This window comes from Zea mays, chromosome 8 (genome assembly GCF_902167145.1).
Source record: "Zea mays cultivar B73 chromosome 8, Zm-B73-REFERENCE-NAM-5.0, whole genome shotgun sequence".
Lineage (NCBI taxonomy): Eukaryota > Viridiplantae > Streptophyta > Magnoliopsida > Poales > Poaceae > Zea > Zea mays.
The window spans coordinates 16,876,765-16,882,942 of record NC_050103.1 but is presented as its reverse complement, the minus strand read 5'-3'; the positions used below and the strand labels follow the sequence as shown (position 1 = coordinate 16,882,942).

General features: G+C 42.5%; 1 non-coding gene across 1 annotated transcript; it reads left to right on the top strand.

The window, feature by feature from the left end:
* On the top strand, positions 1 to 71 carry TRNAG-GCC (transfer RNA glycine (anticodon GCC)). Its single transcript has one exon. It is a non-coding gene; the product is annotated as a tRNA-Gly (tRNA).
* Positions 72 to 6,178: the final 6,107 nt, after the last annotated feature.

The following is a 6,178-nucleotide window of genomic DNA, read 5'->3' as shown; positions in this document are numbered from 1 at the left end:
GCACCAGTGGTCTAGTGGTAGAATAGTACCCTGCCACGGTACAGACCCGGGTTCGATTCCCGGCTGGTGCAATTTTTTTTATTTCATTTTCTTTTTTCCCATTATTTTTTTTCTATCATTGTTGTTAATTGATGACCACCAATCCACAGTTTACTACAAGATTGTTTGCTACCAGAACAGTCTCCACCAAGTTTCGTTTGGCTGCATCTCTATTCTCTGGGAGGCATGCATGAATCAATATAATTCAGAGTTTCCCAAGGTCAAGGACGTTCATGGTAGGCCTCCAGTCACCAAGGTACAGAGTTCAGGCGAACTGTGAGACGGCACAAGACAGTGGCCAACTGTTGCGAGCTCTCCGTTCCACGGTCGCCGCCGACGCAGCAGCACAGCAGCACCCACTACGACTGTCCCGTTTTGCTTTCTAGTTGAGGAGGACGCTGCAGGCGTTGACGCCCGGCGGCCACTCAGCTCAGCTCCCACCGCGCACGCTCGCCGAGCCACCTGCCTGCCAAGGGCACTGGGATGGGATGGGATGGGATTCAGTACTGTCCGTTTTAATGCAGTGCGTTCTTTATGGTGCTTTTAGAGATTACTTTAATCTTAGTATCTCATGGTTCAGAAGTCTGATAAACATGAATCTAGTTGGGTTAGTTGTGTAATTTTATCTAGCTAAGTTCGATAAAATGCAGGACGACCGGAGTTATGGATTTTGAGCGATCTCCTTCTTACTAACGAAACAGAGTTCTGTCCAGTTTTGACAAACATGAATTAATTTGATTTTGTAATTAGGAGGAGGTGTTATAATTATTTTTTATCTTTCACGATCATTCACCCTCTAATTGCCTATCCTTGTATCTTTCGATCCTGCAATCATTTTGTATAGGAGAAAGTCCAAGATCAAATATTTGAACTTGAGTATATAAATATAGAGAAAATGTCTACGAATTCGCTCACTAAAGGGCTTCTATCTAGCGTGTTGAAAAAATACGTAGTCCACATGGATTTAATGGATTAAAAGGTCATCAATGCAACCGTATCCCACAAGAATAAGTTCTATGCTTTAAGATAGAAAGTTATACTATAGTCATTGATTGATTTCAGCAGCGTATAATAGGCTAATGTAACGTCTTGGTTTTGGTATACTAATCTATTGAAGAATGTTAATTATAAGTTAAGACATTAAGAACTTAAGAAGTTAAGTTTTAAGTATAAACAAATACGAGATAAAGGGAGAGAATGTTATGTTGATCTTATCCGATTCGGTCAATAGACCGAACCAGATTCATCTCTCGTGCCATGATCGAGGGCATAATAACCTTATAGTTATGGTCTCCTTTCATAGTGTGTGCATTAAATAGAAAACAAGCCGACACACGAACCAACGTTCGCTATAACCACTCTCCCATATAAAACTCGAGAGATCTGATTTGTCTCTATTTGACTAGTGAAGGGAAGGCTATCGTCTACCTTGCTTATTAGAGAGTTAGGCATTTTTAGTTTTAATTTAATCCAGAAAATCAGTGCGATATATGTGATGACATGTATGTGCATGTGTGTATAACTACTCGCATAAGCAGTAAACAGCAATGAAACATGCACAAATACGAAGAACAGAGTGTACCCAGCGGAGGGACCGATGCTCAAGGCACCAGTGGCTCCATTCACACGAGACATCTCGTGTGTTTGTTCGATGTAGCCGTACGAAGTCGGTGCAGGAAGATGTACGCTGTGCAGTCCCTCGAACGGTCGCCGGTCGCCGGGAAGAAGAGCAGGAGCACGCGTCAACTCGGGAAGACGTCGAACGAAGCAGCTGGACAAACAGATCACGCGAGCAGTCGCGAAGACGCTCCCCAAAAATCTGATCGCCCGCACACCCGTGCAAGTGTATCTCTGCGGTCGGTGATTTCGGAGGCCTGCTCTCCCACTCTCTGTGCTTGCAGAAGATGGGACGGGAATGTGTTGTTTGCAATTCGCGTGAGATCATTCGCGTAACTGGAAGAGCCCTCCCTCTCCATTCTTATAGGCGGTCAGAAGAAGGGAGAAGGACAACGGACAGAAACGGTCGCGCATTAGAGCTGGAAATTGACGACAGTAACTGACGTCCGTTACTAGCCATAAGACAGGAAACGGACGGTTATCATGACGGTCATCACTCCAGGCAAAATGCGCAACCGTTTGAAAGGAATATTCGGACCAAGGTCCGATCTGCCACGAGCCACGAGCCACGGCACGGCCCGGCCCGGCCGGCGGCGGCGGCGGCGCGCGCGCGCGTGTGGCAGTCCTTCATCCTTTTCTCAACTTCTCAATAGATGCACCAATGGTCCACCTATTTAAGTTGATTGATTTGTCCTTTGAACTTCCAATATGGTACTAAATAATTAGTACACCATAGCATTAAAGTGGGCCATTAGCATTGACTATTATTGAATATTAATTTGGGCCAAGCCCACATTAATCCAACAATCCCCACCAAATGCTAAGTCACACAAAAAAGCTCTCATCATCTCAAACGTTTGATATACTGGTGTTTCGATGGAGACTGTTAAGTTGAACATCCACCTAGAACTTAGACTACACTTGACCACAACTGCACAATGGACTAGGCCTTGAATTGGCAGTTTTGCGTGGAATGAGTTTCATCTAAACTCTTTACCAGTACTAGATTGCTGAACGCATCCCCTCTGGTTGGAGCATATAAGTCAAACTCCATAGCCTTTCATGGGTATCTAGAAACCACCCAGATCTCATAAACTGTGACTAGCAGTTAACCCATATAGGTATGTTCCTCTAAAGATGTTCTGTAGGACAACATCTTTGCTTCACAAAGCCACTTGGAACATATTAAGGTGTAAACACCAACCTACCTTACAGTAAGGAAAGATATGCATCTGAAATGAGTCTTATTAAGGGTCTTTCCTCTCAGTCTACCACTAGCTTGTTTCACCATTCTAATTCACGGGATCTCCGATCACATAGAACAGGTTACCACTATGATAAACTTTAGGTGGGTCTCATGCCCATCTCACTTGATGCACTATCTATCACACTACGTGATAGCCCCTTAGTAAATTGATCTGCCAGATTTTTAGACGTATGGACATAATCCAACGCTATTACTCCGGAGTTTCTCAATTTCCTGACAGATTTCAAACGCCTCTTTATGTGCCTTGTCGACTTCATATTATTCTTAGAACTGTTTATCTTAATTATCACAGTCTGATTATCACAGTTCATGGAAATAGCCGGCACAGGTTTTTCAACCACCGGTAAATCCATAAGGAGTTCACGAAGCCACTCAGCCTCAACTGAAGCGGTATCTAATGCTGTGAGTTCTGCTTCCATAGTCGACCTCGTTAAGATGGTCTGCTTGCAAGACTTCCATGAAACAGCACCACCTCCAAGTGAAAACACATATCCACTTGTGGCATATATCTCATCAGCATCAGATATCCAATTTGCATCACAATAACCCTCCAGCACTGTTGGGTACCCGGTATAATGGATGCCTAAACTCATAGTACCCTTTCGATAGCGCAAAACTCTCTCAAGAGCACGCCAGTGATCATCTCCCGGATTTGAAACAAATCGACTAAGTTTGCTCACAGCAAATGAGATGTCAGGCCTCGTAGCGCTAGCTAAATACATGAGTGAACCAATTATTTGGGAATATCTCAATTGATCCCTAGCTATCCTTCGATTTTTCTTTAATAGCTTACTAGGATCATAAGGCGTTGGAGCAGGTTCACATTCGCTAAAACCAAAGCGACTCAAAACCTTTTCCACATAGTGGGATTGCACAAGTGTGATCCCACCAATGCCTTCTCTCAGTAGCTTAATGTTAAGAATAACATCAGCTTCTCCCAAATCTTTCATTTCAAAATTATTAGACAGAAAGTCTTTTGTCTCTTTAATCACATCAAGACTCGTCCCCAAGATTAGAATGTCATCAACATATAGGCATAAAATTACTCCCTCGCCCCCACCATACCGATAGTATACACACTTGTCTGCTTCGTTCACAACAAAACCGGCAGATGTCAAAGTTCTATCGAACTTTTCATGCCATTGCTTAGGTGCTTGTTTTAGGCCATATAAAGATTTCAATAATTTACACACCATGCCTTCTTGACCGTTTGCTACAAACCCAGCTGGCTGCTCCATGTAAATTTCCTCATCTAGCTCTCCATTTAGGAATGCTGTCTTAACATCCATTTGATGGACGAGTAGACCATGAGAGGCAGCCAAAGAAAGTAGCACACGAATTGTGGTCAATCGAGCCACAGGTGAATAAGTATCAAAGAAATCCTCACCTTCCTTCTGTGAATAGCCTTTAATTACAAGCCTCGCCTTGTACCTTTCAATAGTACTATCAGGCCTAAGTTTTTTCTTGAACACCCATTTACTTCCAATGGGCTTACACCCATAAGGACGCTCAACTACCTCCCAAGTTGCATTAGACATAATAGAATCCATCTCACTCCTTATTGCTTCCTTCCAAAAGTCAGCATCAGGAGAGGAATATGCCTCTTCAATGGTACTTGGTGTGTCATCCACAAGATATACAATGTAATCATCACCAAAGGACTTTGCAATCCTTGGTCTCTTACTCTTTCGAGTTGATACATTGTCATTTTCCACATGATTATGTATATGGGATTCCTCAGTGTGTTCTACCGGAATAAAATGCTCATGGGGTATCGTTGGTTCATCATTAGACGTATCATGTGTAGCTTTCATGGGAAATTCGTCCTCAAAAAACGTAGCATCTCTGGACTCCATAATTGTACCAACCAACATGTCTGGTACTCCAGAGTTTATAATTAAAAACCTATATCCAATGCTGTGGAAAGCATATCCAAGGAAAACACAATCAACAGTTTTTGGTCCTAATTTGCGCTTCTTGTTAATTGGCACATTCACTTTAGCCAAACAACCCCAGGTGCGCAAATAGGAGATATTTAATTTCTTCTTTTCCCATTCCTCGAATGGTGTGATTTCTTTGTTCTTTGTGGGAACTTTATTCAGGACATGACACGCCGTCAAGATCGCCTCACCCCACCATTCCTTAGATAGCCCTGAAGTCTCTAACATGGCGTTAACCAAATCAGTTAGAGTACGGTTCTTTCTTTCAGCAACCCCATTGGATTGTGATGAGTATGGCGGTGTCCTCTCATGAATAATACCATGTTCCACACAAAAATCAGAAAAATCACCCGAAAAATATTCTCCACCACGATCAGACCTTAACCGTTTAATTTTCCTCTCGAGTTGATTTTCAACTTCAGCTTTGTAGGTCTTAAAATAATGCAAAGCTTCATCTTTTGATTTTAAGAGATACACATAACAAAATCTAGTAGAGTCATCGATAAAAGTAATAAAATATCGCTTGCCTCCTTTAGTCAATATTCCGTTCATCTCACATAAATCGGAATGTATTAAGTCTAGTGGTGCCAAATTCCTTGCCTCCGCAGCCTTGTGAGGCTTGCGAGGTTGCTTAGATTGCACGCACACCTGGCACTTAGAACCTTTGACTAAATCAAATTTCGGGATTAAATTTAAATCTGCTAACCGCGAGACACAACCAAAATTGATATGACAAAGTCGTGAATGCCAAATATACGACTCATTCGAAACAACATTGTTCACAGACTTATTACACACATCATGCAAAGATAAGCGGAACAAGCCTCCGCTGTCATAGCCTTTTCCAACAAACGTTCCATACTTAGACAGTATACATTTATTAGACTCAAAGACAATTTTGTAGCCATCTCGACACAATTGAGAGCCACTAACTAGATTCTTTTTGATGGAGGGGACATGCTGCACGTTCTTCAATAGCACCGTCTTTCCCGAAGTAAACTTCAGAATGACTATACCAACACCAAGAACACGCGCATGTGATCCGTTCCCCATCAGCAAGGCTCCAGTCCCTTTGCACTGATAAGAAGAAAATAAAGAAATATCAGCACACACATGAATATTAGCACCGGTATCAGCCCACCACTCATGGGATTGACACACTGAAAGAACAGTAGGTAAAAGATTACCATACCCCGATGTTCCTTCTGCAGTCTCGCTAACAACCATGTTTACTGTTTTCTTCTCTTGAGCTGGTTTTTTCTCTTGCTTAAATTTGCGGTCTGGACAAGCGCTTGCCCAATGATCAGTACTCCCG